Source organism: Betta splendens, chromosome 21 (assembly GCF_900634795.4).
Source record: "Betta splendens chromosome 21, fBetSpl5.4, whole genome shotgun sequence".
Classification (NCBI taxonomy): Eukaryota; Metazoa; Chordata; class Actinopteri; order Anabantiformes; family Osphronemidae; genus Betta; species Betta splendens.
Genome location: NC_040899.1, coordinates 17,858,671 through 17,878,929, shown reverse-complemented (window position 1 = coordinate 17,878,929; position 20,259 = coordinate 17,858,671).

Genomic DNA, 20,259 nt, shown 5'->3' with positions numbered 1-20,259 from the left:
TCCATTTTGTCCGAAAAGCGCACAAAAGGTCAAAAAAACTGTATACAATAGTTCAATAAAACATTCACTATCACAAAGAACTTAATTCTATGCAAACTGTATACTAACACAAAAATCTCGGACGAGCCCCTAAAAATGTAACCCTTTTGCCACCCGGCTCGTTATGAAAAAAAGAGAATAACTAATAGATGTTATGGCCCCTTAGACATTAAAATAATCAATGGGTAAAAGAGACATTCCGATGTATAAAAACAGTCTAGGGTCAGGTATGATTATCGCCTTACCCAAATGTTCACAGTGAAAAAACAACACACATCTCAAGACTTTATATATTGTATTAAGCAAACATAACCATAAACGTACCCAGTCAAACAGACAATATTTTTTTATCCACAACAGTTAATCTCACTGTGAAACTTAAAGTATCATTCAGGCCTGCGTTGGCAGTTGTTGGAGCTCTTTTCCATCGACAATATCTCCTCCTTGTTAGTCTGAATAAGTTGTATTCAGGCTTACCACCCAGAACTCCACTGTCCTGTCGTCCTCCACGCAGGGGGAGCGGTGAATGTCCGTCAACAATCTTCGTCTGCTTCCTTTCTGCACCCAGGTAGGTTGCTCGGACATGAGGATGCTAGCTCTAGCGTTAGCGTTGAATTCACTCCGTCTTCCCTGAAAACGCAGCCCAATTCACTCCCCTACAGCGCATCCGCCGTACTTTTCTCTTTGCCGATCTCTTCCCACCTCTCCCGTGATGCGTTCAACGTATCACGAAATAATAGGGAATTAAATATCTGGGTCATTCTTTCTTGTAAACAAATAAAAAAAAAATAAAGAAACTCCTTCTGAGAAATATTTTTAACAGTTCAAACATAGATTAACTTTTTTAATAAAATTATAAACCTAATTATGTTTCCATGGAATATAGTACAAGAAACATTATGATGAACCATGTAAACAAAAGAAACAATATTCTAATTCGTTGACGAATCAGATCGCTACATAAGGATCCTGTTCAGGATCCAATCTATGAAACTTGACTATGACTATGAAACTCAAGGACCTGGATCCGCCCACATCATTGTGCCTCTGGATAAGAGACTTTCTCACCAACAAACCACAAGTTGTGAGAATTGGGAACCACACATCATCCACTCTGGTACTAAATACAGGCACACCACAGGGCTGTGTTCTTGCTTTGTCCATCCCTCTTCACCCTCTACACCCATGACTGCCATATACTCATTGAACATTTTTGTAAAGTTCGCAGACGAGACCTCAGTACATGTAGTTGGTCTCATATCGGACACAATGAGACACATTACAGAGAGAAGATCCAGCTGCTATGTAAAGGGTGTGAAGACAACAACCTCACCCTAAACAAGGAGTTCATCGTGGTTTACAGGAGGAAGAGGAAGTTGGTACACGCTTCTCTTCTCTTACACAGAGAAACAGTGGAGTGTGTGGAAATTCCTGGGAATTCACATCACCACACACACACACACACACACACACACACACACACACACACACACACACACACACACACACACACACAGCATTCTCTCCTCATCAGACCTACTAAAACAACACACGTTCGTTATGTGTATGTATAATAACATTAAACTTATTCTGATTCTGATTAACTAATTATAAAGATAATTAGTCACCTTGGAAAATTAGGTAAAACAAGTTTTTCACAGTTAGTGAATTAATTTTTCTTATGTCATACAGTCACAATAAATGTCTGTTCTGCAATGCATCAAAAGCATTTTATTTGATCTGCAAATGTCTGTGTCCAAATGTCCAATGTTTATTACCATATTTCAGCAGTCAAATGAGCATGTACTGACTCTGAACTCTAACTAGAAGGCAGGAGCGGTCAGATCTCCGGAGGTGACGGACCCATATGCACAGCACAGACAATCATGGATGATGGTAGAAAAGGGGTTTATTAAGCAAGGACAGGGTCAGGTTCAGGCAAGGTCATTCACAGGTAAGCACTGGATTAAGGTACAAAGGATAAGGCAGTCTCAAGTCCGTCGACAGGCAGGGTTCGTTAACGTGCAGGCTTAGGTAGCGGTACAGTTCAGGCTGAGACAATCTCGTGGTCAAAATAACAGGCAGAATCGTTACCAGGTAAGATTGGTTGACACGGCAGACACGGCAGACGGAGTAGACAGGAATCGTTACCAGGTAGTCAAACAAGGTTCAGGATCACAAGCAAGGCAGGAACAAGGACACTGGAAAGTGGTGAAATGCACGCAACAATCTGGCAACTGACTGGTGTGAGGTGGGAACTAAATACTGAGGCTAATGGCTGATTATTGTCAGGTGTGTGTCATGAGGACCGGTGGTGACATGGAAAACAGCTGTGGTGTGAGTTTGGCAGGAAGTCCTTCAAAGTAAAACCGGAAACAGATCGAAACTGTGACAGGAGCAAAGTTACATGAATACTTTCTGGAATAAAATAATTCTGGGGTAAGGGACATTCTAGCCTTTCAAGCGTTTCCCTGTTTGCGCTGCATTTTTTAGATAGATCAATTTTATTATTCTGTACTAAGAGACCAAAGTCATGTGAGACAATTGTCCTTTGAACCACATTTGAGGTAGTGTTAGGGTAAAGATCGTCCTACAATCTATGTAAAATGACCTGATGTGGTGTTTTGGAAGGAGGAGGTGACTTATGTTGACAGATGAGCTACAGTATTGGGAGATGGACAATGAACAGTACTTACCACATTCCTTACCAGACCTAAGCCTAAGCCTGACTTTATTCGCTAAAGTCCTGTTGGGGGATATGTGAGGAACAAAAATTGTAATAATTGGATTTATATCTCCTGAGTGGAGATACCAATTATGTTTATAATTTAGATTCACAAAAGTTGGTTATTATCTTAAATATCTAACTATATATGACAAAGTAGATATATATGAAATAGTTTGGTAAGTGAGTTTGGTAAGTGATTAATAATTATTAACTGAATTAATAATTCATTATTTACGGGGCGCCACCCTGTTACCAGGGACCAAAACAAATAATCACAGACAACGACCAATTAAATTATGAACGCTTTATTAAACAACTAATATTAACTCCAGTATCAACAATATTAGTGTGTGTGTGTGTGTGTGTGTGTGTGTGTGTGTGTGTGTGTGTGTGTGTGTGTGTGTGTGTCTGTGTGTGTGTGTGCGTGTGTGTGTGTGTGTGTGTGTGTGTGTGTGTGTGGTGTGTGTGTGTGTGTGTGTGTGAGAGAGAGAGAGAGAGAGAGCGAGAGAGAGAGACAAAGAGAGAGAAGGAAGGAGAAAGGAGAAGGAGGAGGGCGCCCCCCTTTAGTGGCGTGGTGAGATGACACAGCTGCGCACGTGTGCCGGTGAGCCCTTTGAATGGAGTGCGCGTGTCTGGCGCTCACAGGGAAAGAAGCGTGTAAAAGAGCTTGACGTGGGACTAGCGTGAATAAGGCTTGCGGTCTCACAAACACGTGGGGCTATATCCGGTGATATAGTCACGTGATCGCGGAAGCGTGCAGTGGTTGAAACGTGCGCTTGGCGTTGTCACAGCAGAAACAGAGCACTGCACAGTACCACAATAAAGCACTTAAGCTAGCACAATCACAAATTACAACATCAATGTGCACCTCTTCACACAGATCTATAACAGCGTTACAGTCACATGATCGCGGAAATGCACAGTGATTCAGCGTGAACAGAGCAAGTAAAAAAAACAATACAGCAATAAACAGCGTTGCTGTGATCGCGTCGCAATGCTGAGTTGGCAGCGGGTGAGACGATTAAGCTGGCGGTTTCCTGACGGGTGGCTGGGAGTAGATGAGTGTTCAGGCCCGTTCTCTGTGACGATGTCCACGTTGTTTCAGCTGCTGGCTGCAGTGGGGGCTCCAGGCGTGCCGGGGGCAGAGGGGAAGCTCCAGGTGGATAAAGGTGACTGAGAGAAGAACAAAGCTCCTGGTGGTGGCCGTCGAGGGAGTGGAGAGGACAAGGGATCCAGAGAGAAGAAGGAGAACACGAGGGGAAAGAACAAGGGGCGAGTCTTTGGTCACGGCAGATTTTTATAACCGTGTTTTCGGGTCACAACACAGTAATTATGTCTACAATGTGCATATTTATTTGTTAAAACACATATGAGCCCTACTTCAGCATATGGCAGTTTTAAAGACAGAAAACCAATGGTAATGAAAAAATTTGACAATACAAGTGCAGTTATAGCTCTTTGTGTTACAAACTGACAGGATACTATTACAATCTCCCCCTGTCGGTTCTGAACCGACGGAACTTGACAGAGAACAGTTGACAGGAGAGTAGATGATGTGGAGGCGGAATGGTAATCCACACGCCCGCACTGAGCCGGGCTTCACTATTGATCTCACAGAGCTTGGGGGGACGCGCTCTCACTGAGTGGAGGGATATGGCGCTGTGGCCCATGTGCACCAGCACACAGCTACGACTTTGTGGTCCTACTAAAAATCTTTGGTTCCGCGGTAACCTTATATGCTTCCCTGGGCGCATCCGCTGACCAGGTCGCAGAGAAAAAGGGAAGAGGGATGACCCCAATTGCATGACCCAAATACAGAAGTAACAGAAGTTAACATGAAATAATTTATTCAAGACAAACACAAACTCGCTGCTACCACAGGTTAAATAGCAAGCAGAACACAAACTCACTGCAAGGCAGGACTAAAGCTAAAACAAAAATGTAAGAACTGAAAATCTCTGCTATGCAGGAAAACTGAACACACTACTCTAACAAACCTAATCACTCCGTTCACTACGGGCAACATAAACTCTAAACATGAAAACACAAGACAATGACACTGGACAAATGAGAACTAAATTAAAACAGCACTGAATCCTACAGGCTAAAGGGAAAATGCTCTGTACAACGGTTAACTTAAACCTAAACATGAAACATAGAAAAAAAACGACAACTACAGACCTTCACAGGTAACAAGGACAGGACATCAAAAGAAACAAAACACAAGAGCACCCCTAGTGGCGCGGAGGTCACTCTTCCACAGTACACCTGTTATGGGAGTACTTTGTAAAAATGATTATATAATTAGAAACACAGTATTAAAAAATCAGGAGAACTTGTAGTTTTTTCTTGTAAATCTTTTGTAATCCACTATTACTGTGTACAGCTATGACTATAGCTAACTGCAGAGTTGCAGAGCAGTTGCAGAGAAACAGGGCTGATGTGTATGTACTATAGGGTTATAGCACAATTAATTTGGGAATGAGAATTGGCAGTTCTGCACTATTTATAATAAAGCTTAGTGCTTGAAAAGAGCTAACTTAAACAAGTCACAGTCATTGTTGTCAGTTGTAGCACCGATTACAATGTTCTGTTCATTTGAGAAGAAGGAAATGAATTGTTCTGCTCTCTACATGATACATGTACATATGCCTAATTCTACTCTAGCTGCCCCAATAAGATCTGCAGGAAAGGAGGGATTACTAATTTTAATCAGACAGTTGTAATTTGTCCAACATTAGGCATTTTGTTCTTGTAGAGTTGTACAAATGTGGGTATGTGTGTACGCACATGCATTATTATAAATAAAAACATTATGAATTAATCAAGGTAATTGTCTCTCTTTAAAGTAACTGTCTCAGAGTGTAGCCAAAGATTGTTTATAAAATCACCCGTCTTAAAAATGCGTTGGTTTCAGGGTGCGTACAGTATATGTGAATGAAATGAGACTTGAGCCCTATGCCTTTATGGGGAAGTGCATGTGACATAAGAGAGGTCCGGTCACAGCAGTCTTCTTGTTGCTTTTGCAAAATAACAAAGCTGAAAAGTGACTGTGCCTGTTAGTAAAGAAACACAATTGTTATATTTACAGTATATTGCATTACTCCTACAAGAAAATATGTTACACAAGCCATATACACTGTGCATCCTCTGTGCCACTAGAGCTGGATGGAGGACAGACTTACTCATACTGACTTGCATTTAGTTTACTGAACTAAAAATAAGTTTTTCAGTCTTCTAATTTTTTAAAGTTGAGACCACTTAAACTTTCATTTACCATTACTATTACCATTATATTAAGGCAGTTTCCTCATTTTTTTTAGGTAAACTACCCAACTTATCTGGGCTTTTCTGGGTTAATCAACTCAGAGATCTTGATATGGGCCAAGTGTGTCTTGGGCAGCGTTTGAGCCTGATTTGTATGACATCTGCACCTTGTTTGGACACATCGTTCTGGGATGGTCTTGGTCTAAGCAACATGTGAAAAGAATGAGGACGTGCACTTCAAACGTACAGTATGTGTGTAAACATGAACCCAGGGTCACATAGTAAATATACCAGAATGCCTAAAAAGTGGATTTTGCATAATAGTGGCTCAATGCACTCAACGCAACACTATTCTCACTGTGCATAAGGCTGTGTGGTGAGGGCAAAGGCTTCATCACTCATACTAGAGAGTAAAACGCAGTGATCCTGCACAGGAGGAGGAGAAACAGTTTGCCTGACAGAATATTATTATCAGGGCACAAATCCTAGTGTTCAGCCTGTCATGCATTGTTTTCCTGTTTTACATATGTTCTAGTCTAGACTCTCTGGTGTACTGTATGTAGATGCAAAGTTTTGCAGAAATTGTTAAAATGACATTGTTTTGACATTGCATTTTTCCAAATGACTTCTCCTGCAAACCTCAGAGGCAGGAGATTTATGTCTACAGTTACTGTGGCGAAGACAATGATGGCTTCTGCAAGGTTGTTTTATGACTCAGAGGCCCTGAATCTCCCATACCTCTTTATGTTCAATATGTCACTCCTCTAGCGCTGACATCACCTTCCCTCAAGAGTCTCAGTGTGCTCATTATTGCATCTTGCATTGCATGCAAGACCAGTTTACATGATGTTCAGCAAGTGTTAAAAGTGGCATGTAAGTGTAGTGTATAATAAGAATGAATAAGAAATAAGAAAGCCTTTAATAGTCCCACAATGGGGACACACAACTCACTCACACTCACAACAGCATAAAGTATGATACATAGAAAAAAAAAACAACAGCAGCAGGTAAAAAATACAGCAACAAATCAATCAAATTGGGTTGAGTTGGCACAGTATGATTTGGATACTTAAAGCGACTAAAGGGTCAAAACTAAAACCACTTACACGTTTGAGCCAATTTGGACACGCAGATCGATTTTTTTTATTACATCAGATTGTGTCACTTCAAATTCAGAACGATGAATAATCTGCTCGTCAGATTTTGGATTTATTTAATTCCCCATCATTTAATGTTCTCACTTTGACATTCGCACACAAAACAACACAAGTTCGCTGTTCCTTGATCTGTACGTTATCACAATGAACTTGGACTCTTGTTTCCATATGCTGCAAGGTAATGACTACAACAGAATGATGGTGAACACTCTGAGGGACTATAGCAGACTCAATCTGTCTCAGCTGATCTCATTGCTGGAAGCATGAAAAGCGCTTGAATCTGTTGTTATTGAGCTGACAGCGATCTGTCTTTGAACAGGCATCGTGACATGGTGAATGGCAAAAATAGGTAGTAGGTAGGAGTTCTAGATGGGAGGTGATATAATTCATTGTTTTATAAATAACGCGTTACTCATCTGACAATTCACCAGTTCTTGTTAAAAGCCTTTTGTTTTTTGACCTAATTTTTCATTCATTTAGCTTCTCTTGTGTTTTCAGAACGGCATTTCTCTCTCTTTTCCTTACATGTGCAACAATGCATTCTCCATTAAGTCTTTACTGTAGGTTGATGGAAATGTCACGAGGGCACTGGGACAGCCATGCATCATTCTACGGACTCCCTCCTCATTGCTGAGTTTCATTTTCCATTTTTTCTCCTTGCTGTCACAACAGTGAAGAGCCAGGTCACTGCTCGCAATCACTAAATTACATAACCACTGATACCAAGCCAGCCTCCGTTTATGCTTACATATTCAGAAATATAGCTGCCATAATCTACACTAACTACAAAAGCACAGCTGCTCTAGGTCCTGCTTGCAAGTCAAGGATTTCCTCTATTACTATGTTTTTCTAGATGCACAGAACTGGAGAGAGATCCAGGCTGTAGGTGTATCAGTGGTAGCACACATGAACTACTAGAGACTTACAACAGATCTGTTTGTTTTGGCCCTTTTCTGATAAGCAGGAAAGAAAGAACCCTGTTTTCCATTATGTCCTGTAACTGCAGTGTAGTCACCTTGGAGGCTGCAGACGAGTGGATATAATAGGAAAAAGAACAGTGTCACATGATGAAATCAGTGTGCGTCAAGCACACCAAGAACCTGCTGGCTCCATGTTTTCTCCAGTTGCCTCTTTATCACATTACAGCTCAGATAGATGGCACCTAAACCCAAGAGGTAAGGGATTAATTTGTTTAAGATGTACTGCGGTGACTGACCTTGGTTGGGCAGAAAGGGAAAAAGAATGACTTTATCTCCTCCTCCTGCCCTGCACACCTTTCTAGAGTGAGAATGAAAAAAATAGAGACAAAGAGAGAGGCGATGTCTATGATTCAAAACAGCAACATCACAGAATAAAGCATCCACTGGGCCATTTCAGACACATTACAAGTCCTGAGGTTTGGTCTGTGTTGTAGTGGGAGCCAAATAGCAGCACAAAGGAAAACAAAGACCTTTTTTTCAACAACAATATCAAACTTTATTACAGTGTGAAAAAAGCAACTGTTCACTTTATGAATGTTATAGGTAAAGCAGTTTTTGGAATTGTGAATCATCCAAATTTTTTAAGTGCAGCTCCAGAACACATCTGTGATTATAACATTGTGCATTTGACCTCTGTAAAGTGAAGGAGAGGTGGCAGAATGTACAAAAATAGTAAAGTAAAAGTACAAGTTGTAATTAAAAAATTGTGCCTTTGTGCTATTTCTTATCCTCGTCATGTGCTGGATAGGTGCAATACTGAACTGAACATTCTTACACAAAGAACGAATCTCTTGTGATGTCGTACATCAAGTCTAAACATCTGATGTTCCATTTGACTGACTAATAATTTATGATATATGTTTGTCTTTTACACCCAGACTCTGGATCTATCCTATCTGACTCCCCACCAGACCCAAGGCTGGTAAAGGGAATGCATCTTGTCTTGGAAGCTCGGTGTTCCTGCCTTTGGATAACAAGACATGATGATGCAGAAGTGAGAAAGCAAACATTCTCACTCACAGCGAGATAAAGTGGCACAAACCATTCTATTGCTGCAGAGAGACATTCCACCAGAGCCAGAGAAAGGGGTTAAAAGGCAGAGACAACTTGAAGACTGTGGGCTCTTTGCATCACACCTTCGTGGTGTGTGCACTGATCTCCCCAGCTGGTTTGTGGTTTGTTGATGTGCACGATCATCATCCATGTTTTTGATTTGCTTTCCCCACTATTTTTATTTTCCTTTATTTTTATAATAAATCACACAAAAGACCACCACAGAAATAGACGACTACGAACAGGATCCGCTGCAGGTCGTCGGGACGGTGTGACCAGGGACGATAGTCCTGAGGACTAGAGTCGCTCAGCCTCCAAACCTCTACAGACATTCAGAGCTGGGAGGACTGCTCACCCGTCTGGATTGCCTCTGACGAGATCCAACAAACCCAAAATCAAACTCAAATCTTAACTTGGCTCGGCCGGTGAGAGAGATTTATTTGTGGTGAATGAGTTGATTTGGAAAAAACTTAATTAGGACTAGAGATAAAAATATTTTTAAAACGACTATTTGGCTGAAAACAAACACAACAAAATATAATAATTAGGAACAAACAAAAAAAAGTAATTATAATTTTAAAATTTAATATTCGGGTAAAATTAATTAGGTCAAAGTCTGCCCTGGTGGCCGAGACGGTGGTTGCTAAGGGTTGGCTCGTGGGACCGAGCTTGTTTTTGTCTGTACTGAGGATACAGACCAGTGTGCAGATCTGAGCGCAGTCCAAAGGGAGTCGACAAGAAATAAAAGACGGCTTCTGAAATACGGAGCGCGTTTGCGGGGGGAAGTTTTCTCGAGATACGAGGGACCCGCGCCTAGAGGGGCCTGTCGGTGAGGAATCACTTCCACGAAAACTTAGTCGCTGATCTGAGAGGTTCCCTTTCTACGGAGACGTCCGTGGAAGAGAAATTTGAAAAGGCTTGGTCGAAACACACAAAAATCTAAGGCAGGAAACCGCCGGGACTCTGAAAGACGGGTTCGGGGTGATCTAAGTCTCCACCACCAGACAGCAGCATTACAAAATGAATGAGACGTAAATATGGTTATGAGTGCGTTTCGTGATTCCATGAGTGGGAAACTGGTTATAGGTTCAAAAGGAGAATCACTTAGTGTAAAAGAAATTTGCACCTTAAAAGAAAAATTAGAGACAAAAGATGAGATTTGAAAAAGCAAAACTATCAAAACTAAACCCCTAAAAAGAAACAAAAGAAAGATGAAAGTAACGGAAAGAAAGGAGATAACAACTCTGGGGAGGAATTGTTTGCACTCTGCCTCACACACACACACACACACACACACACACACACACACACACACACACACACACACACACACACACACACACACACATATAATGTCAAAAGCAAATGCTCCCATTCTTTCTGCTCTTGGTCCTAATGCAGAACTGAGCACGGTGAGGGTAAGTCCGGATCTGAAATCCTTTCCCACCATCAGCAGAAGAACCGAAGGAGAAGAAGCGCCTGACCAACAACCAGAACCAGGTGGAAGCTCTGATACCACAGCAGCTGGAGGACACAGACCACAGCATGGAGGCCTCACCGACTCTCACAACGTCTGCAGCCATCACGTTCTGGGCTCATCAGATGAACCAGCCACTACAAGCCCTGCACCAGCATGAAAAGACTGTGTCTGAAGCTTCAGAGGCCGTGAAACTGTCATACACGCGTGTGTCTGACACCTGCTTATGACAATCAGAAAAGGAAAACAAGGAAAGAGAAACAGCAGAGTGAGAGGCTTCAGACATGATTGGCCCAATAGAGCTGCATGTGAGGATCCAGGAAAGGTCTGTCATCGAGGAACAACTGTCCCATCTACGTCAGGCTCCACCCACTGGCGCTCACATCAGACTGATGGTTGGGGAAGGAGGAAGGTGACAGTTCCTTTTCACGGGACGTAGAAGACGGTACCACAAACACACACACATTTCCACGCACGCAATAAAGAAACACGCTTAAAGCTGATACACGCTCAATTGATCCAAATTCATGCTTATTTGCTTGCAATGAAGACTGGCTTTTGGCTCAAAACATCCCACAGAGTGATTTTAAAATGATGACAAACAGCTAAATGACAACTGCTGCATGACTTTACAGTCTGATGGGTTGAAGCTATTTCAATTTGCAACAAATAAAATCAAAATCCTCGATGTTTCTGAAAAGATTTGTGCACAATATAGGTCTGTCTGGCCAGACTGGAAGAAAAACAAAATAGACTATAGAAAAACGAAAACAGACTGTAGAAAAACAAAACAAAACCAGACTACAGAAAAAAAACAGACTATAGGAAGACTGAAACCGACTGAAACAGACTATTTATGACTATTAGACGACTATTAGAGAGAAGTAATAATAATCGCTGTACGTACCAGACTATTAAAGAAAAACTTCAACATCAGACTATTGTAATGTAATGTAATGTAATGTAATGTAATGTATCTATCTATCTATCTATCTATCTATCTATCTATCTATCTATCTATCTATCTATCTATCTATCTATCTATCTATCTATCTATCTATCTATCTACAGTGGCAGCGGTTCAAAGTGACTAGGGTTTTTACTGCAGTACCGACGCGTCGCCACGGTGCAGCGAGTGCGTCGCTGACTAAAGATTTTTAATCCTGCAGCCAGCTGAAAAAAATCAGGACGCTAGTCTCGTTTTAACCACCAGGTGGCGCAGCGTTGATTAGAAGCCTCCAAATCCCTACAGCGTAACTGAGGTCCGACAGTTCATTTCTACCTGTAACACACATATATTACACCAGACCTATTTTACTATTACGTTTTTACTATTAAGTATCTGTTGTGTGCTCAAACGTGGGGAGTGTGAAGGGCAACAACTTGTTGATGGCTTAATTATTTTCTGTTCACTGCAAAGTTATAATTGTTCTGTGTGGTTTAAAACAGGCAGCGCCACAGCAGCAACACATTCTTGTTTTCATTCTCCTCAGCATTTTTGTGTCTTTAAATAGAAGGCGTCTCTAACATCTGATACAACATATTGGCTTCCCATAATTCCGTGATTATGGGTCGTGGTTTAATTAATATAATTTTAATGCGCCAAGTAAAGACGTAGAGCGCAGTCCATCTGCGACTACAGACGCTTATTTAGGTTTCAAACTTCCACAACTTGTTATTGAATGTTTTCCAATAGTCGTAGATTTTACGTAAATAACTGTAATAATCATAGGAATTTGTTTTACAGCAGTTGTCGATCGTAATTTTGACAGGACGCCAGAAATCAGCAGATCTACAGCGACGCATTACAGCAACATGTTTGTTCCTACGCGTTTACTCTGTGTCTGCAGAACTGCAGTTTGACTTGTTTTGACTGTGCGTGTCATTGTAACTGAGTGGCTGAGAGCACTTATTCGACCCGTGTACGTTTCAACATTTTCATTTCCCATCCGTCCATCCAACCACTTTCACATGCATTTTCGTTTCTCTTTCGATGAGCGGCAAACGGATTTTAATCAAAGCACCGCCTTACAAACCAATAAATCAGGCAAAAATATTTGTTTTTTACAAAAAGACACGGAATTGGAGTTAATGTTTTTATTGTTTAGAGATAAACAAAAAACACAAAAAGTCCTTCTCTCGTTACTTCTGCTTATGATTTGGTGGAGACATCAGACTCTTGTTTCGGAGTCATGTGTCCAGACAGAGAGTGACCAATACACAAATGTATGGATGTGCAAATGCAGGCTACGAGAGGAACGGGGGAGTGGCGCACTAGATGTAGCGAGAATTTGTTTTGACTGTTTTGTTTTTGATTGTAACTGAATGAGTGGCTGCCACTTATTCCGCCCGTGTACGTTTCAAAGCTTTGATTTCCCATCCGTCCATCCAGCCACTTTCACCGGTGTTTTCGTTTCTCTTGCTATGGGCGGCAAACAGATTTGAATAAAAGCACAGACTTACAAACCAATAAACCGAACAAAAATATTTTTTAACAAAAACACACGGAATTGGATTTAAAGCTGTTTTTTTTTTTTTCGTTTAGAGAAAAACGAAAAACAAAAAACCTCTGCTTTTATTTTTTAATCGAAGCTCATCCATGGATGGGTAGCAGCAGTCTTAACAGAGAGCTCCAGACTGCCGCTCGAATGAAACACGAGATCAAATGATATGTGATGTGTTTTGTACTCAGATGACTTGGATCTGAGTTCGACCAAGCTTTTGCTTGTGTCATGTTTGCTCACAGTCGCAAAGGCAAACTTCTCATCCCTCCCCTCCCCCGTAGAGACGCATAGACATGCTAATGTGTTGCTACTACTCGATCAGCAGGTGAGAAATACTTCATCTTCAGGACAAAGCTCCGTAGGAGACTGGGCAGCATCGGGCGGCGTGATCAGCTGCAGGTCTAAGACTCATTAATGCAGCAAGTAGTTTGTTCTACATGTTTACTCTGCAAAAATAAACATATGTATTTATCGTAGCTTTCTGATCTAAGTTATTTGTAGCACTTCAACATTCGTTTAAAATATGCAGTGCATTTTAAAATGAAAATACTATTATTATGATTTATTACCTTTGTAAACACAGTATTAATTGCACAATTTGGACTGGCGATGATTTGCGCTTCTTCCTTAATAATCATGTATAATCAAGGAAGAAACTGCAGTTCATAGATGTTATTCAGGGATGGTTTGATAAAGATTCAGTGTGTTTTTCAACTGAACTGTCAGCCAAGGTCGTGCATTATCAAATGAATGCGCCTGTCAGCGGGGAAGACATCAACTCTATTCAGTCGCTCTTCAGTCGCTAAATATACCAGTTCCTACTACAAGGTGTTCCTACGAAGTTAACCAGCTGTTTATTTCGTTATTACTCCTTTCACCTGTACCACATAAAGACATTGCAGAGCTACAGCCATGTTCCTACGAAGTTAACCAGCTGTTTATTGAATGAAAGTGGGCGTGGCCATCCACGTCCCAGAGCGGTGACACTGGGGGAAGGGGAAACATGCATCAACACGCAGGACAAAGATCTGCGTTTCTCTGCTGCTACAGCCTCGGCTGCGTTGGGTTGTTAGTCTCCCTTTCACCGATACCATATGAAATGTGTTCCTATAAAGTTGATCAGCCGCTTTCAGAATCAGAATCGTTTTTATTCCCCAGGTTTGAACAGGGCAAACATTATTTTTATTTACAAAAAAAAATTAAAACGTTCACATGTGATTTGTAAATGCTGCACTGAGCTCTTTTGCTTTGACGAGTTTTGTGTCTACATGAAAACCAATGAATACGTTTCCAGATTGACCGGTGATGCCGCACGGGTTGCTCTCAGTTACAGCAGCTGTTTGAAGCAGGGAAAAGCGAGTTAGCTGTCCTTGTCGATGCCTTGACAATGTTTTATCATCTGTTAACGATCTGAACAGTTTTTATGGTTTTACAAGGCGTAATATGACGCTTACGTTTGATCGTTGCTCGTATTCCATATAAAAGAGAACGAGGACTGAATAGGTATGCTGTTAATTGCTACGATCTTCTGTCAATAAAATATAAAATGAGATCTCATTTTATCTCTGAGCGCTGACTTTTATGTCTTCTTTGGATTAAAAAACAAATGTTGAATGTTCTCAAATAATATAATATTGCTGCCCTCCGCGGCTCCCAGTGTTTTTTTTTTTTCATGGAAAACGTGGGTGTTACCGGTGGCAGACCTCTGGTCTAGATCATCCTTATTCACTTTTTTAAATTGTAGTAGTGTAACCTTAGTTAGTATTCCTTTTTATTTTTTTATTTTATGTTTGCGAAACGTGGTATTTCAGCTACTGTGATTTTATTTGTAATTAACATTAGTTCCTACCTGCCTACCTTGACGGGGGACAGGAAAAAGGTGTTTTTTAATTTTAATTATTGGAAAAACTAGCGTTGGGTGAGAGCGGCGTAAAGAAAAAAGTGCACATGTGCCGTACTGTCTTGCCGTGTGGTGCATTAAAGAAGCATTCCACGTAAAGAAAATTGCCCGTACCAACAGCGAGAAATCAGAGTTACAGTAGCTTTTCTGCCACAAATCGAACGCTGCACGCGGGAGGGCACGCGTTCAGCTTCTTATTTTCGGTTTTAAACTGCCATAATTTGCCATAATTTACTTACGTTCATAACTTCATACTATAACACGACCAGCGGTTCATAGTCTTGGCGATCCATGCACTAAGTAATACAATGTTGTTATCTCGTGATCACATGATGATGATGAGACGCTGTTTTTCCAATAATTAAAATTAAAAAACTGCTTCCACTCAGACTCGAACCCCGGACAAAAAGTTTTGTAGCCATGCATGTAAACCACTAGGCCACAAAAGACCTGATCATTGATTGTTCTACAAGAGGCTATATGACGTAAGCAACTACGATGTTTTAGAAACAAACGTAGGAGTCAATCGCCACCTACAGGCCAAACGGACGTAACACACTCTTCCCGCAGTGCAAACCGGGCACTGACGCAGCAGATTTGAATCCCAAACACGGTGGGGGTAGACACTTTTACCGGCTGTCTGTCTGTCTGTCTGTCTGTCTGTCTGTCTGTCTATATTGTAGCACTTCAGAGCGACCACCTTTTTTACTGCAGTACAGCTGCGTTGCCACTGCGCAGCAATTGCATCCCAGACTAAGGATTTTTAATCCTGCAGTCAGCTAAAAAAATCAGGGTGCTAGTGTCATTTTAACCACCAGGTGCCGCAAAGATGTGAGGTCCGATTGTTCATTTCTATCTGTATCTGTACAGATAAATATTCGTTGTGTGGTGATTATTACGCCCAAAAACGATGTAGAGTAGTTCATTTTTAAATATTATAGGTTATTATGTGTCTTTGCTTGCTAGAGCGCGCTAGTGTTTGTTGTCAATTGCCGAAGTTGCTGATGTCTTTACACAGTTCCCAGGCCAGCCGAGAGACATAGTCCGTCCTCCAGCCAATCCAATACGATAATATAATAACATAAAATAGGAATCTATATTTATTCCATCCATCCATCCATTTTCTGAACCGCTTACTCCCTAGTGCGGGGTCACGGGGGTGCTGGAGCCTATCCCAGCTGGCTACGGGCGAGAGGCAGGGTACACCCTGGACAGGTCGCCAGTCCATCGCAGGGCAACACATAGACAGACAACCATTCATTCACACACTCACACCTACGGGCAATGGAGAGAAGCCAATCAACCTAATGCACGTCTTTGGACTGTGGGTGGAAGCCGGAGAACCCGGAGAGAACCCACGCAGACACGGGGAGAACGTGCAAACTCCACACAGAAAGGCACCAGGGCCGCCTCCGGGAATCGAACCCAGAACCTTCTTGCTGTGAGGCGACAGTGCTACCCACCGCACCACCGTGCCGCCCCTCTATATTTATTCATGAATCTATAAATGTATTTTATATGTATCTCTGTACTACTACTCTGTAAAAATACAAAACTAACTGTTTTTTCACTTCTCTTGTTATGAATGACAAACGGAATTCAAGTGGGGTTTTATTCTATTCGGATTTAAAGCTGTTTTTTTAGTTTTGAGAAAAAGCAGAGAACAAAAAAATCAGTTGTTCTCTCGTTATAGCAGCTTTTAAGTTGGTGGAGAAACCAAATTTACACAGACCGCAATGACCTAGTTTGCTCTGACTCTGATATAAACGTAAGAGCCTGAATGATAAATGATGTGTCCAGATAGAGCTTAACCAGAAATGTATGCATGTGCAAATGCAGGCAACGAGAGTGTCAAAAACACACGATGGAGGAAGGACCCAAATGCACAGCGTCGACTTGAGTAAGAACAGTTGTTTAATGGTCGAGGTCAGGCAGGCAGAGGTGATGCACGGTACAGGCAAAAACTGGATCCAACAGGGAGTAGACAAAGGCGCGGTCAAAACCAGGCAATGGTCAGACTTACGGCTCAGGACTTTCAAAGGCTGGACTAGATACAAGGTGAGGTAACAAAACTGGGTCGTACATGACAACAAAAGGCACGGTAACGCTGGAGTGTTGATCACAAGAACGACGACAATCTGGCAAGGGGTATGGCGAGAGGTGGTGCTTAAATACAGGTGAGTAGATTACAAATGAGACAAGGGTGAGGTTAACAGGGAACGGAAACAAGGCTGTATATTCTGAGCACGAGTACTGGGCAGGAAGTGGTAACAAAATAAAACCGGAAATGAAAAGAAACAGTAACTAGATGACATGACCTGTGATAGAGAGAATCGAGGAAGGGTCTGAAGTAGACAATGATGTGATGTTCCAACGATTTGGTGCTGAGGAGCCACTTATTCATAGGCAGATGACCTGGATCAAGTTGTTAATGCGCGCTAGTGTTTGTTTTTGCTAATGTTGCTGCTGTCTTTATACAGTATGTCCTCGTGTTTAAGTACTGTGTCAGGTCCATGTACGTTCTAACAGTTTGATTTCCCCCTCCAGAATAAAAGCTGGAAAAACGAGAAAACAAGTTGTTTTAGAATGTTTTAGAACCGGAGGACCTGTTAATGTGTTGGAACACACTGGTAACACAGCACATGGTTGTTTGGGTTGGCTCTCATGGCAAAGTAGTCAGGATCACAGCTCCCAGTAAGTCCAGTAACTTCCAGTAACGAGACCCCCCACCACCACACACTCTGTAAGGTTTGCTCTGACGGTACACACGTTAGATGCCAGACTCGCGGCCTACAAATCACTATCACACACAAAAAAACTATTTCCAGTCTGGCAGTGTTTCACAGTCTGGCAGTGTTTCAGGGGAACTTCCCCTACTGAGATGGCTAAATCCCTATTCTTTAAAAGAGAAAAGCTGCTGCTCTGGAAACAGTGTCCCTTGAACTAGGGAGGAAAAGGAACATGATCAAATAAGATGTCTGTGGAGAAGTTGGCACTCAAAAACCGTGTATAATTACGACCCAGATATGGTGGAGGACGTGGAACTAATCCTTTTGTTTGACCTCGGAAAGAGGCATAGAAGGCATCAGGTGACACCAGTGAACATAAAGTGTCTGGATATAATCGCTCTCGCTGTGGGTCTACAGGCTGAATTTGTACATCAGGGTTCCCAACAGACTTTGGCATGTTTCCACACACATAACAGCCACTTTCAGTAAAGTTATGAGTGCTCTGTTTGGCAAGAAACTTCATGTAACTATACCACGAGTTAGTGTGATACTGATCAGGAGGTCTCTTCTCATCTTCAATGAGGTTAGGGAGTGGCTTAGCATCAATCAACAGTACTAGGGCAGTTAGTACAACACCCGTGGCTGGACACTGTCCCCTAATAGTATCTCCTTATGAGAATGTCCCCCTAAGTGAGAGAAGGTACCGCTGGTTTCTTCACTGCTGTTGAGAGGACCAGAGCTCTAAATGCTGCGGACAAGGCATGTCTTGAGAAGCATTTTCAAAAAAACATTTCTGGTGATGTTTTAACACCTTTAATATATAATTAATTATGTCCCCTTCTATAATCATCCAGCGTTCTTGTTTCCCGACTCGTGATCCTGACCTTGTTTTGCCTGCCGTTACCGAGCCTTGCCTGATCCCTGCCTGCCTTGTCTACTGAGTCTGTCTGGTAAATACCCTGTTCGTTTTCTGACCTTGAGACTGCCTAATCCTGAACTGTTCTGCACTCAAGTCCTGCATGTTGTCGAACCCTGCCTTCCCACGGACCTGAGACTGTCTGCCCCTTCGGTACTTATCTGTGTACGACCTCGCCTGAACCTGGCTCTGTCTTGCCTAAATAAACCTGTGTGTAACAACGCTTTGCAGTGCTTTTTGCTTCTTCATCTGCTTTAGCATTGCCTTCTGACACCATGTCTTTAGCACTGGTATGAGCAGAGCATTTACAAATGGCTATTTATAGTTATACTTCCTTTAACAGATTTCTTATTAAATCACCATGCATTATAGGCTTTCCCGTTGATGTTATCATGCCATCTATTTTCCCATTGACTGGCAAATATATGAATAGTTGAGTGGGCATTTTCACTGTCAGTATAGATGGTAACTATCTTACTTGCCATAAGTTTGCATGCCTCAGCCAGTGCAATTATTTCTGCTGCTTGTGCACTTTAGTGTGGGGGTAGCGGCTCTGCTTTCAAGGTTTCAGTATCAGTTAGAACTTCATAGCCGCTTTGTGTTTTTCCACTTTCAGACTTTATGCTTGATCCATCAACATAGATAAATAAAGAACCAGGTATTGGGTTGTCTCGTAAATCTGGCCTAGGTTTCGTGACTTTTGAACACTCTACTAAACTACTAGATGTCATGTGGCCATGTGGATATAATACAATGGTGGATGATGCTAACACTGCTTCTGCTGCTGCCTCCACTGCTCTTACACATGGTGGCAATGCCCTAGCAACCGGGCCCAGTCGTGTAGAATAACACGCCACCGGTCTCATTTGCATGCCGAATCGTTGTGCCAGCACAGAAACCATGTATTCTCCTTTACAGTCTACTGTCTGCACAAAGGGTTTGGAAAAGTCAGGAAAGCCCAACGCTGTCTGAGTCATTGCTTCTTTCAGTTGTGTGAAAGAGGCTTCAGCTTCGGTCGACCACTCTAGTTTTATGTGCATTGGTATTTCCTTTTTAAACATCAGCTCTTTGAGTGGGGCTGTTAAATGTGCATAATCTGGTATCCACCTCCTGCAGTAATTTGTCATGCCCAGAAATGGCATCATTTTTTTTTTGTTCTGTCCAGCAGTTTAACAAGCAGCATATCTTACACTGAGTGCCTTATTGTGATGGACAGCTTTGCTTTAACAAGAGGAGTATATATAAAATATATATACTCTTCTTGATTTATGGTTTATTTAATGGTTTATTTAGCTAATCCAAAGTATGTGTGATGTTGCTGTGTTGGTGGACAGGTTAAGTTTCTGCTTTAGGGTGTGTGTGCGGGAGGGGGAGTTGGGGGGTGGGTGTGCAACCAGCTGCTGAAACCAAGCAAATCTGTTAAGTAAACAATCGGAGCAGAATAAATAAGAAGCAGGGATGTACCTTAGGCTAACACATTCATAACTAAACAACTGTTGTACTGTGGTT